The 17,222-nt window shown below is 50.5% G+C and overlaps 1 protein-coding gene across 2 annotated transcripts in view; it reads left to right on the top strand.

The window, feature by feature from the left end:
• Positions 1 to 17,222, top strand: part of LOC119404946 (uncharacterized) — a 244,579-nt gene that overhangs the window by 74,352 nt on the left and 153,005 nt on the right. Inside the window, exon 2 of one of the 2 annotated variants that reach the window (XM_037671671.2) lies at positions 5,463 to 5,533. The exons of the other annotated variant lie outside the window; for it this stretch is intronic. The gene's annotated coding sequence lies outside the window, so the exon portion shown is untranslated. The remainder of the gene's footprint in view (positions 1 to 5,462; positions 5,534 to 17,222) is intronic. 2 annotated transcript variants of the gene reach the window in all.

Below are 17,222 nucleotides of genomic sequence, written 5' to 3'. Positions count from 1 at the left end.
ATAGGACAAGGACAAGGGCTCCATAATTTTTTTTCTCGCTTTTCTTTGATCTCCCATTATCTACTCTTCTTCTCTAACGTTTTAATTTAACATGTAAAATTCTTAACGTAATCACCTAATCGTCGTCCTTCAGAGCGAGGACGAGATGAATCGCTCTGTTCTTCCTATGAGTCGGATGCCGAGGCGCTCGCAGCCAGCCCATAGAGCACGCTTTGCGCCGTGACTTCCTTTCCTCGACCGTTGGCCGTCGTCCAGGAGAAAGAAAAAAAGAAATCTAGGCTGACCGCGAGCGTACCCGTGTAACTGGGTCTCTCTTTTTCACCGACTTATTTTTCTTTCTCATATCTCCGAGAGGTCGGACGCGTGGTGTAGGCGCGAAAGGAATTGACGAGGTTGCTGGCGAGGTGAACTTAAAAGCACCCACCCTCTCTCTCTCTCCCTCCTTCCTTCCTTCCTCCTCCCTTAAACGGTTTTTTCTTTCGCTACCACGTTCGTTGTTTCGGCGTCCGCATGGTTCCGTAAAGCCGCTTTATGGTTCCGCAGTTTTCACTGCCATCTCCACACCCGTCTGAGTAAATCCGTGCAGTGCCTCGAAGCCTATGGGGCTTGCGTCAGCCATAAAATACGGCTACGGGTTACTGAGAACATATACGGTTCTAGTATAAGTTTAGTGGGCCATCTCATTTGGGAATGTGCTCATTTATTTCAGTGTGTTCAGATCAAGGACTCTCAACACTTTAGACAGGCTTAGCAACCACCCTACGTCTGACGAAATGACCCCTGTCGGGACCGTCGTTAGTGCAGAAAACTTTGAACACGTTTTTACGCTTCTTCGGAACGTGTGGTCTCAGAGACAAAGTTAGGCCCTTATCCACAAACCAACCATAGGCTTGCTTCTCGTTTTCCTTATCGCTTCTGTGCCCTTATCGCGCGTTAAGTGGAGAAGAACACTGAGCATGGCTAAAGATAACTGAGGTTGGCTTTTGAACCCTGGCTTCGTATTTCTTTATGAAGCACAAGTGTATTGCCACATATAGCCACTCATGTAGTAGTACTTTTCATGTTCGTTCACTTGTTTTCTTTTGCAATTTATTTCCTCTTGTATAAACGATACCCTTTTCCTAAACAGCGCAGTCAACTGAGAGATTATCCATTGGATAACCCCCCTGTCTTTTCTTCTATTCCTCCTGTTCCTTTGCTTCTTTGCTTTCCGTCTTCCGTGCTTTTTTTTTAATCAATGTTATTAGGAGAAGTTGGTACTTATATCTGTGGCGCCGCCTGCCCCTCTTCTGTTAAATGATATTCGTCGTCGTAAAACTTTCAACAATCACAAAACTATGCAAATAAACACAGGAATAGGAATTCACATACTTAATCCCAGTAATGCAATATCAGTGTTCACGCTTACTTCACTGTATATTTTGTGTTAGATATGTTTACTTTTAATATATGACAGAGCAGTGCAGTGCAAACCACAATGGAAGGCGCGAATAACGAGGGCAATCTAACCGCTTCATCATAAGTGCTTCGCTCGCAAAGCCAAGTTCCACATAGTTGCATGCAGAGCAGCGTAGAAAACGGGACAGTGAACTCACGGTACTCAGCGCTGACTATCAGCTGCCGCGCGTAACCTTCGATGCGCTGCACGGAATTACTGAGACGGAGCATATACCTGACCCTCTCTCTTACGCCGCTTGTAGTGTACCACATCGCCAGCTCGCTCGCCTTCCTTCTCGAATTAACGCGCGGGGCGCCATTGCGGCGCTTGGAACGTTGATGGATGGAGATGCGACGCAGGAAGCCAGAATCCAGTGCGATGCCTCGCGCCGCGTAGCGAGCTGCGCTCGCAAAACTGGGGCGCGTATCTTTTCGGTGGGCTGAGAAAGCGTGCAACGATGTCCGGCTCGGGTCTAATTCTTTCTTTCCTGCTTTTCTTGCCGGATGGGAAAGTAGCGCATAGCGCATCTGGTTTGAGCAGGATTGAGATTGTGTTGCCTGGACATTCGTCCGTGATTACGTATAATTATCGCGTAACCTCTTGAAAGCTTCGCGCTTATGCATAACTGTGTTGCAACTGCGGTACGCTGAGCATATGTGTTCTTTACTTTGTCTGACTTTTTTTTTTTTTCATTGTAGTTCAGTTCGTTTACCAGCTTGTTCATTGCCACTGGGCATGTGATACATACCATGTAAACGTAATTTTTAGTCCTACCAAAACAACTGCGTTCATTTTTGCTTAGATTTAGGTTCACGTTAAAGAACCCCTGGTGGTCAAAATATACGGAACCCTCTACTACGGCGTCTCTCACAATCATACCTTGGTTTTGGGACGTAAGCCCCAATCATTAACTGTGTCCATTCTCACTCGTTCAAGAATACTTTAAAAAAAAAGAACAAAAAACAGCCGGGCACGCACTATCGACACTCCTCTCGCACACACAGAGTTCTTCGGCAAAGTTTGAATGAAGGGTGCACGAAAAGCGGCACTCCTGTCAAGAGCGGCATCGCTATCAGAATGCCGTCGGTATATAAAACGCGCGGCCCCTTCCCTTGTTCCGCGATAAGATTTGCGTGAACTTGCGCAAGAGCTGCGCGGGACTTTGTTAACGAGTGTCGGTGGCTCGAGTGTCTTTCTTGTCGCCGGTGGCGCTTTGAGGGGGTGTCATCATCACACGTGGCAAGCGCTGCTCAGCGCCAGTGGAGTGTGCACGTATTGGAGTTTCACGTCGCCGCCGGCGTAATTCTCTCTCTTCGACGGTTGGCGCATCCCTGGAACGACGACGTAGTAGCGAGAAGGCGAAGGACTACTGACTGCAGGGCGATGGTGACCCCTGATTGGGAGAACGATAGCCTCTTGCTGCTTGGGAGCCGAGACGCGATCGCTTCCCGGCTAACTGGCTGGGCGGCCGGCGGCAGAGGCGTCGCACTGGCGATCGGCGCTGTTGCCAGTTCGCGATCGGCCAAGGACGCGAGCTAGACGCCGCCGCCGGTCGAGTCGTAGCCGTCGACGTTGTCGCGCGGTATGCAATATACCGACAGGGTGAGCGAGCGGGGATTCGCGGTGGCGGCGACGGGATAAGGAAATAATGAATGGAAGGAAGACGCGGCGGGACTGCAGTGGTCTCGCGTCGTCGTACATGTGCGGCGGGCGCGCCCTGCGGTCGTGCCTTGCGTCTGCGACGTTTGTGCGGTGACAAAACGCGCGTGACCCTGTGCTCGTGTAAGGCAAGGGAATAGGTGACATAGCGAAAGTGTTCCGCGCTATAATAAAGAGAGAGAGAAAGAAATCTAATGCGGAAGGGCAGTGATGTTGAGCGGAAAATAAATATTCGGTTGGCTACCCTGCGCTGGGGGATGGATAAGGGGAGACAGAAAAGTTAGGAAGAGAAGAATGAGAGAGGAAGAGAGATAACCAAAAAACACATCAAAATGTCCCGGATGTATACGGCCTCACTTTTTGAAGACGATGCCTTCGTGGGGCTCTTCCACTTTCGATGACGTTACGATGACGTCCTCGACGTGGAATAATTTGACGGAAATAGAGTTTCTGTATTAAACATTGTAGCGGTACTGCCCACAGTGACAGTATGCCGATGCGCTCAAAGAAAAAAAAAAAGAAATGCCCAAGGTCATAACACGCGCTGATGCGACTTCCTTGCGCGCAGCTTCATGTAATCAGGCTGTCATGGTGTGGGCCTAGTTATGAACAGTTATCATTATGTTAGTGTAGTGTATTCATGCATAGTTTTTCACGGTGGGGCTCTGTAGTCCAATCTATCCGCGCGCAGTCATGATGTGATTGTTTATGTATCTATTCCAGTCTTTGCCTACGATTGTATGGGTCCAATCTTGTCTTCTATCGCCCCCTCCCCCCTTTCCTTTTTGCGCCTGGTGCACGTGCTGTCGCATGTCGCGTGGCTTAGTGGAGCGGAGAAGTTCCCTAGAGTCTTCCCCTTTCGTCCTCAGTTGTGGCTTCCGATTTCCAGTATCCCGGTTGCGTGCGGACCGTCGCCGCTACGTTACTTTGTCCGCTTGGTAGCGGCAATGGCCGCGGCTCTTCCACTGGTTTACACCGCCGTCCGCCCTCAATTGAGACCGAGCAAGAGGGAACAGCAGTGTAAGCCGAGGGGATTATAGAAATGACCTGTACATCTATATGGCGGGCAGTTACTTATACCGCAATAAAAAGGTTTGATGACAGGATTTGCGGTTTATACGTTACGCTCACGCACGCGCGCTAAGCAGGGAGCGGTTGCCCCACATCCGAAAGTATCGGGTGTGTGCATGAAGCGTTTCGTTATTAGGCCATCAACATTCACGAAGGAGCTTCTGCTCGGACACGGCTCCCGACTTCCTTATTCAAATGTAGGTGCATGCGTAATGGTAGGGTGCTCTCGATGGGCCGAACCGCTGGAGCGTTGTTAGTGAAGCTTGTTTTTCAGAATCGCTCAGGTTTTATGTCCAAGAACCACGATATGATTATGAGAGAGGCCGTATAGTGGAGGGCTCCGGAAATTTCGACCGGGTCCTTCAACGTGCATCTAAATTTAAGTACGTGGGCCTTTGGTGAGCCTTGTTGCGCTCATAGGAAGTGAAGTTCTTGTGAAAATAGGAAGTTTTAGCTTCGCGTTTGCTCTCCACAACCACGCAACAGCTTGCACAAAGCCGCAAAATGGGAGCGCTAGCGTGCGTGCGCGCATATCGCAATCGATATACGAACAATGCGATAATTTAAAGAAAGTTATCTAAATTCTGATGTTTAAGGTTCCGGAACTATAGACGCGATTGCGGAGCGTGTTGTGTAGTAGGGTACAGCGGATTAATTTCTGGGGTTGTTTGGCGCGCACATATATCTAAGTAAACAGACGTTTCCTGCATTATTTCGCCCCCGTCGAAACGCGGCCGCTGTGACGGGAAATTAAACCCGCGTCTTTGTGCTTGAACTCGCCGCTGTAGCCTATACGCTAACTACATAACAGTGCGGTCGTAAAATATGCCCTAACTCAGGCTTTTCGTGCCTTTAGGCCATACCCTCAATATATTGCATCGATGTCTGGATAAACATGAACGAAAAAGTCACCACGACGGATTGAAAATTGTGACTCGCTTGCCTTTTTGTATAGTCAAGTTGACTGCGCGTCTCTAGCGTCTCTGAAGGAGTGCCCGTAAAGTCGTGCAAATTTAGCTACGTGTTTTGAAATACCTGGGCGCTTGTAATCTTAGCGGGGCGTATACGCATGTGCTTCGTATTTAAATGCGAAGTGAGCGTTAATCCGCAATGTGCTAAAAGCATTACCTTGACATACCCGTGGGCTAGCTGACTGACGGCATCGTGACTCTTACACGAAGAATAATCGCGAATCGATCCGTGATAGCTGCAATGTCGTACAGCTGTTGTTCGGCATCTGCTATTGTATACGCATGCCCGTGTAATCTGATCGTATTGTATGCATTTCTTTCAGTGTCTGCGCCGATCGGCTGTTGCTGCGGAAACGGACGTGACGCAAGAAACCTGGGGGCGTACGCACTTTCCGTGAGTGTTCCATATGGTCATATATTCTTTCACCACACAATATCAGCAACGAAAGCAAAGAAAACAGAGAATGAAACAAGATGGAAAACATTAAGAGAATGCGCAAGAATTTATCGTTGCGACTAAGAGAATATCATGCTAAATTTTGCCGGCTTTAAATATCTCATTACTGATTATTGGCGCTTCAAATCAATAGATTAATTAACTATAGCATATAGGAATTATGCACTACGGAAAAAACTCACAGGGTCCCTTATGCATTCACCTAAGAGGACTCGAAGGCAATAGACATCTTCTGTTTTGTTCTCAGTCGATGTATTGATCCTGCCCCGCTACCCTCCAAAAGCTATCCGCACCTAACGTGGTTTTGCATTGCCTCCAGGATCGGAGGCACCTCACCAGGTTTTGCACTGCCTCCGTGATATCGGCCCACGTTTGCTACGATTCCATGCGATGACGTCATCATGTACGTTCCATCACGTGACGACACAGTGACGTCATCATGAAGTCTCAAAATTGGGCAATCTGTGACGTATGGTGACGTCATCACGGAATGATGTTTTTTTTTTGGGACATCACTCGTCCCCGACGCCGACGGTCAATTTTCGCGTTTGATGAGGCATCTGAGGCTTTCGCCTTAATATTAAATGGAAAAATTCACCCACTACTCGGCCAATCCCCTGCATTGGGTATGGGCCATATGCTCAGAGGCCAACACAGTGATTCCACTCCTGCGCCAACTGCGCCAAGGTGCGCCAAATTGTATTTACTGCGCCATCCTGATAATATCGACGAAAATTGCGCCAAACTGCGCCAAAGTCTCGTGTTTGGGGGCGTCTATCACCGGCAATCGCACGGCTGGCGCGTCAGAACATGTTCAGCTTGATCTTGGGGCTGCCAAAGTCGCAACCATGGACCAAGAACTATTCCGCTGAATAAATAGCGCTCGCGCGTGCGTCCCGAGTAAGCCACGATGCCATCCACGGTGCCGACGCAGCTTCTGTTCTGCAAGTCGGCTCGACAGCAAAACGCGCTCTCCGCAGAGGCTCGTGACGTCTAGGCATGTCGGTAGCGAGAAAGTGCGACGGCGATTCATCGGCGGACGTCGTCTGTTCTAGAAACGCTGCTGATAGCTCGTTTCAAGCGTCGCACGGCACGTAAGGATGTTCAGTAATAACTACATGTGTGCTGCTAAAATGTCTGTCACTTCTGTTTCCGGACATCGCGGAATCAAATCAGGGATCGGTAGCAGTATATATATGCAACATTATCGAATTTTCCTTGCTTCGCTTTTATGGAAGAGCACGCGAACGTTGGAAACGCGTTCACACCTTTCCTCAGATATACTTTATCCATGGATCTTCACTCGGAAGAGCTTTTTCGTAATTGCTTATACCAGCACGTCCGAGTTTAATCACTCTGCGGTAAATACCCCCTAAAAGGCCCTGCCCTTTCGAGCTCACGTGCTAGGGTTCCAATTCGAATTTTTGCTTGCTTTTTAAAAATGTCATCTCAATAATAAAAGCATATCTCCTGGTCGGAGCAGCCGCAAATACGCAGCTGTCAGTAGCGGGCCCGTTGCTGACGGCCCACAGTGAAGCGGCTACCCCATGTTACACGTCCGCCTCTCGCTTTCGGGGTTCAATAGCTGACGGGTAAAAATACTCAGTTTTGCTTAAGGGCGAAGCAATGAATGCGATACCAGCAAATTGTATTGTTAAACGAAGTAAGGCTAGCAGCTAACTCTTTTGGATTCGATCTCGCATGACTCAACAAAACACTGGTTTAAGGGAATATGGCCGCTCCAGGAACCGAAGCATTTTCTTGCTCTGAGTGCTCTAAACACGAAGTAAGCGTTGAGAGCACAGCAAGTTTACAAGCCGTCTCCTGATGCCTCGAGATGGCGCGCACGCAAGCGACTGCGCCTTTCCAACGATGCGGTCCCCACTCCCCCCTGCTCCCCTGACGTCCTTTCATGCTCCTTACGAAAGACGGGTGGGGCGTTTACTCTCTGTTTGATGAGCAATCGACGGCAGGCCCGCACGCGGGAAGATGTTATCTCATGCGCTGTCCGTGCGACGGAGACAGGCGGCCGGCTAGCTTAATCTCCGCTTCAGCCGCGTTCGTCGCCAGCACTCGCGAGCTTTTACCCGCGGCTAGAATGCGCGTGGTAATGTTATTAATTTGGTCTTTATACAGAAAATTACGGCAATGGCGACGACAAAAATCCGCGGAGAGCGTCCATATAATTGTTATCACAATAAACATGTAAAAAAGAGTTGAGGAACCATTTCACTCTGTGAAGTGTATGATAAGCGAAGCTGTTTCGCGCATGGCAAGGAGGTGACATGGTGGAGGACAGTTTGGTATATGTAAGGCCAGGTTGTTAACGTTCAATACGCAATATTATTGCGAAAGCATCAGATGCTTTATCAAACACGAAAATTGACCGTCGGCGGCGTCAATCGATTGATGCAAAAAATAATCATGTGATGGCGTCATCATCACGTCATAGATCGTCAAAACTTGTGACGTCATCATGGCGTCATATATTGTGATGTCACGTGATGACGCCATCACGACATCGTCGCTTTACACTGCTTCCGTAATCGGTGCGCCGATCATGGAGCTAGCGCAAAACCAAGTGAGGTGCAGAAAGCTTGCAGAGAAGGAGGGGGAGTATCAACCCGTCGATCGAGAAGAAGAACCTGGCTTTCGCCTTGGAGTTTTCTTAGGGGAATGCATTAGGGACAGTGTGGCTCTTTGGCATTGAGGCACTGCTGTACATCACGGCGTTTGTCTACAATATCTGCTGATAAACACATAGATGTATTTAGAGTGTTATTTCATAAAGTGCAATTTTATTGAACTGGTGTTCTGTTTATTTGCTAGTGTCGAAAATAATCGCCGAAGAGGTTAATCCGGAACACTCAACTGCATGAGCCCTTATTTTTTCATTAGCGAGTGAAGTATGGAGTTCTCCTGAGATGATTTTTTTCCATGAGATTTGCAATGAATCGAAATATTTCTAGCCTTCATAAGAGCCCCATAGTAATATTCCAGTGCTTGAATGTTATTGCAATATGCTTCTGTAGTGCACTCCAGGATGTAAAATTCGCTGCTCCAGAGTGCTCCCAGATGCAAAATTATCAGCTCCAAAGTGCTCCAAAATGAAAATTTTGCTGCTCCAAAGTGCTCCAAAACGGAAATTTTGCTGCTCCAAAAATTGCTCCAAATCAGAAGTCCTCGGTAGCATCACTGGGCCAACAACAATAACATCGCTACGTAAACATATGAGGCACATTAAGCGATACTGCGCAGTTATGCACTAGCTTTCTCTGTTAATAATGGACATTCTCCCAGCAAACGAGCAAGGACGGTTAACTATTACCGTAATAGCCCGAACTGATTCACCGGTGCGCTTCGGAGTGCCCCTTTAAAGGCTGCCTCGCCAGAACACTTCGCAGCAAGGTACTTCCGCAAGCTGGGGCTTCAAAGGCAGCGTGCATACGCTATAGACTGACCGCGCGCGGTTTTGCATCGCGTGCGCAACGCGACCAGAGCGCGATGCACGCTCCGCGAGAGCCGAATTAGCGCGTTGCCCCGCGCCACCGGCTTCCTTCCGTTTCCTGTGGGAGAGGTCGCCGTCCACTTACATACGCACGTGCTCCGCGCTATGCTAAGCCTTTCCACGCACACTGGACCTCGCGTCTTCCTGACTGGGCGATCAGCCCGGAGTCGTTCCTGTATACGTACCATGCCATCGTACGGAGGAAAAGACTGTTCCCACAGGCACTGCGCTCGGACGCGGCGGCGGCGGCGGCGTTTTGCGGTTCACGACACAATAGAGGTTGTCGTTGGGTTCTGGGGTGGCCGCGGTGTACAGTTCACTGTATAGCTGCGGCTTCTGTAAGCCGCTAGATTGCTGGCTCGGAGGTTTTCCCAACGTCTAGCGCGCTGGAAGAACCGTGGTGCTCGCGTCGTGGCTGTTTTCGTGTCTTATCGGATGAGAGAGAGAGAGTGGACCGAAAGTGGTGCGGAAGCAGCGAACGAGGACGAAACGGCGACTTTTTTGAACGCAAAACTAAATTTGGAGGCGCGTGTGCGCGTGAGCTGGCGCGCGCGAGCGCGATGAGGCGCGACGCGCTCGGACGCGCCCGCGCGCGCCGTCTTGCGTACGCGCCGCAGCGCGTCTTTCAGCGCGGCGCTCTGTTCGTGGGAACGCGCGTACAGGTTCGTGTGTGTGTGTGAAGAAATCGGTGCCTACTCTGAGAGGACCGCGCTTCTACGTAGACATACTACATGCGCGGGGTTCAGGAATGCGTGTTATTGATGTGTACTGTATACCTGCATGTATGTGTGGCTGATAGATTTGTCGCGTGTTAGAAACAGTCTCAATAGAGCTTGAGGTGGCCGAGTCCGCATGCATGATTCTTAGCGGTTGGGAGCTGAACACTCCTGCGTGGGCAGCGTCATGTGACCAGGGTGGATTTGTTCCATATTCGCTCACGACTTGTGGCTTCGTGTCTGCGCCGAATTAGGTGAGGAAATAAGCATAAGACGAAAAAGAGAACACGTGCCTTGACTCGTACTGATTGTGTGAGTGCTTTTTCTGGAAACGAGCGTGCGCTTTAGAAGGGCGTTTTTGCTGTTTTCGGACCAAAATTAGGGGCGATCCAATGCGTGCGTTTCGACGCAGTTCGCGCGCGCGCGCGCGGATTCTCGTTTTTCCTTACCTTTGTCGTCGAGCGTGGCGTGCATACGTATAGTGATGCTTCAATGCACACGGTGACGCATCAATACACTAACGCGCCGTTCGCATGAATACAGTCCTGTGTATGCAAAAATGGCTCGTTTGCTTGTACGAAGAGCGTCGTGTACACTTTCGTATATAGCGCCGGTTTCGTCGTTCTCTCATATCCTGGTTCCCCGTCTGCCTGTAGTTCGGTGTTTAATTTAGCCAGGACGGTCATCTTTTAAGACTCGAGACGCATTCGAAGCCAGTCACAGCCGACGACCAGAACATGGGACAGCTTCGATCGACGCTCATGGAAATAACGTGAGCGGCGGCTTAGACTCTCTAAATAGCCGTGATTTGCGTTCTGTATGGAGGCTAATCCTCGAGATTTGGTGACTTCGCCCTGCTGGTAACTTTTTTTGTATGTTCTCCCAAACGTCAGCAGGATTAAAATAGGACTTAGAGAAACGGAAGGTATGGGGTGGGGGGGCATATTCTTTCATTGAGACCACGTGTCTGCATAAGGCTCTTCCACCCACGAAGTGATCAGAACACCTGAAGCACGTGCCATCAAATAGAAACTTTAGGCTTTTCTTAACACAATGGCTTATGTCATTCACCCCTAATTGTTCAAACACGCTCGGTTGATGCCTTTCGTGAACTATTGCAGGAGTCCATTGAATCCAGAAGAAGTTTTGGGTTCGACTCTTTTCCGCGGCGGACACATTTTGTCTACGTAAGAATCCAAGAAAACACTCGTGTATACTGTATCCTCTTTGCGTGAGTGCTAATACTTAACCCGCGATTCTCGCACGTACGTTTCTCATAGACCTCGTATTATCATTTTGGAATGGCCAACTCGATTATTCAATGGACCAGTGGTTCTATGGCCGCGACGTTTCGTGCTATACTGTTGAGCCTTTCGTTTAGCAATTACGTCATATCGACGTAGCATCGTGTTAGCTGTCATAATTAGTTCTGAGCGAGAGCTTAGGAAACGGCGAATTTACTTATCACAAGGTCCCTAATGTATACATAAGCGTCTGCGCTGGTCGCAAAGTTGTTTTCCTACGACTCCTTATCGTGTCCCGAAGCAACGAGCCGTGCCCGCGGGCGAAGCATAAGAGACACACCACGTTCGCGTAAGGGTAAGCGTGTATGGCGCGTACAGCATCTACCGTGAGAACCATATAGAAAGCGCTACGGCGCGTAGTTCGTGTCTCGAAACCGCGAGCACGCATAGGTATACAAGCCGAGCTTGGCCGAAAGCGAATGGCTGGGGTGCCTCGCCCAGCAGCCTGCATCCAGACCCGTTTGTCGCCTGCAAACAGAGCTTGACGGGTTGCGTGGAGCCGGCGCTAAGCGGACATTCTTTAAATCTTCCAAGTCGGACTGGCCGCATGCTTATTTGGCCCGGCGAGTTCCTTTGAGAAGGGCCGAGTCGACTGCTGCTGCTTCTTCTTCTTCCTCGGCTGGCCAGCCAGACCGGATTCGCTTTCCTTCTTCATGTGCATGTCTGGGACCTCGCGAGTGGTTTGCTAGTTTTTCGCTGCAGAGACACTCGCGTCAGCGACTGCCTCCTCTTTGGAAGGTAAATATTGTCTCCTTTGATCCGGGTTCCTTTTGTGTGGAAGGGTGCGGTCTTGGCTGGGAAATATAAAAGCGCGCGGTATCGCTGACCGCGCCTCCAGGATGTTACTGAATTTTGGTTAGAGATATTGAAAAGTGTCGCAAGTGTACCTTGCTTTCTGTACTATTTGGTGAACTGCATCGTGCACTGGGCTTCCTGAAGCAGGACAAGCATATTAATTAACGGTCAAAACCTGCCGAAACAGGGCACTCTGCTAGCTCGCAAGAAGTACTGCGTGTTCTTTGGATTTCAGCCAAGAGTTTCGTTTCTACGAGTTGACTGCCGCCTTCATCAGCATACCACGTGACAGTATACCGACCCTGTGTTAGTATCCGTTCGCTCTTATAACCGTCGCGAAAGAAGGCTCAATTTAAACACGTTTGCTCGCTTTGTCGCCTCCAGTCGCACAAGAGAAGGACGTCCGCGCGGTGCGCAAGTGCGCTTCGTGTGGCATGCCATCGCGGGCCGATACGTGAAAGCAGCCCCTCACAATATCCGCGTCGAGTCGCAGTATCGCGGTGCCGCGCTCCTTATTCTGTTTTTGTTGCTCACGAATGGGGCGCGTTTGGGCCTCAGCCAAGCTATACCGGCGCAATTACAGCATCGCAGCTGCCGCTTGCATGCGACGCCGCGGCGCGGTCCTCCCGTGTCGCGCTCGCCTCTGGGGACACCCCACGTCTCGGCAGCAGCAGCAGCTGTTGTAGCACCGAGCCCCGCGGTGTTAGCTGCCACCCGTCTACGACGCCTTGGAAGACGTATGCGTGCCAGTCGCGCTGTGTCTTGACCCGCGGCGCACGCCTTTTTCGCGAGCCGAATGCCGACCTCAAGAAGAGCGACCCGTCGGTCTAGCCGGACGAACACGTGAGCAGTCGGCCCTGTTTGATTATTTATAGTCGGTTACACAACCTAAGAAAACATGCAAGTTTCCGCCCACAGTGCTGCGGCGCGCCTGTCATTCATCTGTGCAAGAGAGCCGTAGTACTAGATGTTTGCCGTTGTAACCATAAGTACTCTTTCGCTGCTAATGTTAATACCGCGCATAATGTGAATTGAAAGTTTGTCCTCCCCCCTCTCCACCACCCCCTCCCTAATGGCGAACTTTGCGCACGCCTGTGTAAGGGATGGAGTTCACACGGCCCAAACCGTTTGGTGAAGTGTATGTGGAACACGGCCGGGTCGTAGTACTAGGGTCCACCACCACTTTCGACTCGGCCCTATTTGAACTTTAAGAAAGGGAAAATTGACAACCACTCGTTTGGAGCATGAAGTCGCAAGGAAATATATACGGATTTCACAGAAAGAAAGCTTCTCAGTTGCTGAAAAATTCGCCCTGGTCCCGGGATCGAACCCGCTACCAACGCCTTTCGGGGTGGGTAGGGCGGGCTCGTTTTTCTATGTGGCTTCGTGCTACAAACGGGTGGTTGTCAATTTTTCCTTTCTTAACCCTCCCGCCACCGCAGAACTCATTTTGCCGATTTGAACGTGTCGAGTTGACTTTAACGAAGGCTGCGTGTAGGTTTATGCATAATTCACCGATATGGCGTGCACGTAGTCCATACCCAATCACTTACTGTCGTTTAGGGGCTTCCAATTCGTGCTATACGCTGTGCCTATCGTCTAATTACGACGTCCCGGGGACGCAAAATGGCGTCGTTCCAAGGTTTTTTTATTAACGTCGGAGCGTATATAGTAGTGCCTATTTCGACGCGCTTTCGTGGAGGCGAATGCGCGCGCGGTCGTCCCGCCGCCGCCGCCCGACAGCCCATTGTTTACGTGTCGAATTGAGGACGCGTGCTCTCTGGAGCGTTTCGGACGCGCGCGAGGAGCCGTCGCTTTTCGATGCAAGTCCTCGTCGCGTAGCATTGCAGAACAACGTAGACGCCCGTCTAGCCAAACAAATTAACCCAGCTCTGGCCTCGTGAACCCACGCTCGATGATTTTAAAGAGCCCCTAAACCACACAGTGTTCAAATACGAGACAGTGGTTTCTTTCTAACCTTCGCTACCCTTCATACAGGCGCTGTCTCCTCCTCGCCACTTATTTCTTAATGAAACACTTGGAGAATGTCAGCACTAAGCATTGACCCTGTCGGGATTTCGCGCTTTTTTCGGCTGCACGCTGTTATCTATATATGCTTGCGCAGTCAATTGAAACGCCCCAAACGCAGCGAAATCAGTTGATCGCGCGCGATAGCCATGCGAGTTCAAGGCAGAACGGGCGTGCGAATGCACGTGAAAGCGAGTTAGGAGACAATCCACAACTGATATCCCTCGTGTATGGACCAATAGAGAGCTTATTTCCACATGACGTCACGTGAAGAGACTTATGCCGTCAGGAATTGTGTCGAAAGGACGGTAAACTCCAGGAGAGAATAACGGGTTCGTACTTTTTATTTTGTTTGTTTAGGGATCCTTTGAGACGGGGCTGGATGCTCATATTTCAAGTGGCCGCTTAATGGGAAGAGACGAGATGCGCAGTGACCAGTTGTCAAGCGAGCTATTTAATAGGCTTCACGTATCGGCTTTAACGGATTTATCCTTGATGAAACGGCAAGGTGCGTCTCTATAAGAAAAGCTGAAGGTGAGATGCAGTATTTCTTGTTGATTACTAACTACACGCTGATTGGTTGTGGTGTTGCTGGCATGAAATCAATAATAATAATGGCCGAATTCGTGCTTCCGGTATAGACTACCTTACCGGATCTCGAAGTTGCGCGAACAAAGCAGCAGTATAGCTGATGAAGTTTTGCAAACTTGTTATATGTACAGGAATTCACATATAGAACCATATGAATCCAAGGAAAGCACTGCTCTCTCCTTTTCTTTTTCGCATATTAAAGTCCGCGCAAGTTGTTGTACGAAGCGGGCGTTATAACCTAGCTAGAAAAACAAGTCAAAACACAAAAATCTAAACAATGTCTATGATACATGCAGTGCGTAGACGTTATCCCTGTTGTCCTAGCTTCCCTTCGCAAGGACACACACCGTTGCCCTCTCCTCCCTCAAAACCCTTTCCTTTTTTGTCACCTGTCAATTCAATTTTCTCCCTGACAAGGAAGGGTGGGAAAGGGGCGGACTGACAGACGCTCTAGTCGACGACGACGTCATCACTGTCACCACACACCCCTCTTGCGTGCTGTTGTCGTGTATTGAATCGGGGACACGCACACGTCGTGAGTGCGGCGCGCGGTTTGTGGCTGCCACGGCGTGCGAGCAGCTACTAGCGTAATGAGGTGGCGTTGTGTGTGTGTGTGGGGGGGGGGGGGGGTCCTTGTGTACGTACGTGTTGTGCGGACACCCGCGGTGGAACCAAAGACAAAAGACAGGCCGGTGCGGGGTGAGCGTGACGCGAGGGTATAGGAGAGGATGGGGACGGGCGCGCTGTGCGTTGTTGTACCGTAGGGGCCTGTCCGTCGAGCTCCGCAGAACCGCGTAGTCATCATTGCGAGGGACAACACAAGTGCTGCGAGGTGTGCTGGGCGTTATTTCCGTACCCCGCTCGTACAGCTCCTACGGGACTTCATTGTTGTACAGGCGGGTGTTGTGTTGCGGCTCCCTTGCCAGTTAGTGCAAGCTGGCGCACTTGTGGCTGTCGAAGCGTTGTTTCCATTGGATTTTGTGGAAGCTGTCCGGGGCTGATGACAAGAAAAGTTGATGCTGATGCGCGGGAAGTGAATCATGTGTCATCTGAACATGTGAAAGTCGGCATCTCTTTAACCTAGATGTTTGACTCGCTTGTAGCCATCTGCTATAGGGTTCTGCGTCCTTTCGAATTGGCGCCTTATTGAAAAGGTGCGCTACGTCGGTGCTGGCCGCGTTCGCGATGACGCGTGGGTGATGAACAGCCGGATTTAATTGTCGGATTTCAATTTGGGCAGTGCCCGTAGTCCATAACGAACGACATGTGAACTCACGGACGTCTACGCACGTTCAGTAACGATATTTCTGCGAAATTTTCACGAGTTCGACTTATAAATTATTATTTAACGCTACGACTGGTATGAACTGCATCTAATGGAGAATCAGCGTTATACACACCGTGCGCACCATAATCAGCCCGACCGCACTCACACGCTTCTAAGCTTCAGAGTTATATTACGAATCTTCTTGCAGCGCGTGAGTAACGAGCCAGTTGTGTCGGAGTCGTAATTATGTTCTTCTCCGCTCCCGCATGTTTTTCATGCACCGCAGACACCACGGTCTTTCCACGGAGACATTTTTGAGGATGTTGATGACTGGCTCGACCACTTTGATCGAGTTGCCAGCATCAATGAATGGGATGAAGGTCGCAAGCTGCGGAGGGTTTACTTCGCATTAGAAGACTCTGCCAAAACATGGTACGAGAACCACGAGGGTTCCTTTGCGACGTGGCAAGAGTTTAGCCGCCAGCTCCGCGACGCGTACCGCAACGCTGAAAGGAAGGAGAGAGCGGAACAAGCCATCTCGTCTAGGAACCAGCGACCAAACGAGAGAGTTTCGATGTTTGTCGAGGACATGCTTCGACTCTTCAGGCGGGCCGACCCTGCGATGTCCGAGGAAAAGAAGGTGCGGCATTTGATGCGTGGGGTTAAAGAACAGCTCTTCGCCGGGCTAGTACGCAATCCACCAAGGACCGTGGCTGAGTTCATCAGTGAGGCGACCACGATGGAACGTACTCTCCAGCAGCGGTCGTCACAGTACGAACGCCACGACATAACGGCCACGGCATGCTCTATCGGGTCTGACAGCGAGAAGCAGGCCCTCGCAGACTTCATAAGAAGTGTCGTGCGGGACGAGCTCCGCCAACTCCAAGCAGTGGCACCTCAACCAACCGCGCCAGCATTCTTGGACGTCATCAGAAATGAAATCAGACAGGCGGTCGCACCACTCGCACCACCAAGACCTGAGGTCCCTGTCCTGACTTATGCGGCGGCCCTACGATCTCCTGCACCACATGCTACTGGTCCTACTTTGGGGACCATGGACCCGCCTAGTCATCTATTCCAGGATGCCTCTTCGACTTCGCCCCCTGCGTCAAGGTTCCCGAGCACACCCACGTATCAGCCGTCCGGCTCAAGACAGAACGCTACCAAGGCAAGCGTGTGGCGCACGTCGGATAACCGTCCGCTATGTTACCACTGTGGCGAGGCGGGTCACGTGTATCGTACTTGTCAGTACCGCCAACTCGGTCTACGCGGCTTCCACCCTGATGCTCGGTGCCCACGCTACGGTGAGCGCCCCCGTGAAATCGAAGCGTACCTTACAGACCAGCAAATTCATCCCACTGTTCAACGCCGCCAATCACGATCACCGTCGCCTCGCCGCTCCATGTCACCTAGTTTG

The sequence above is a fragment of the Rhipicephalus sanguineus genome, chromosome 9, assembly GCF_013339695.2.
Source record: "Rhipicephalus sanguineus isolate Rsan-2018 chromosome 9, BIME_Rsan_1.4, whole genome shotgun sequence".
NCBI classification, from domain to species: Eukaryota; Metazoa; Arthropoda; class Arachnida; order Ixodida; family Ixodidae; genus Rhipicephalus; species Rhipicephalus sanguineus.
Note: the sequence above shows the minus strand (reverse complement) of the source record. Positions and strands in the feature narration are given on the sequence as shown.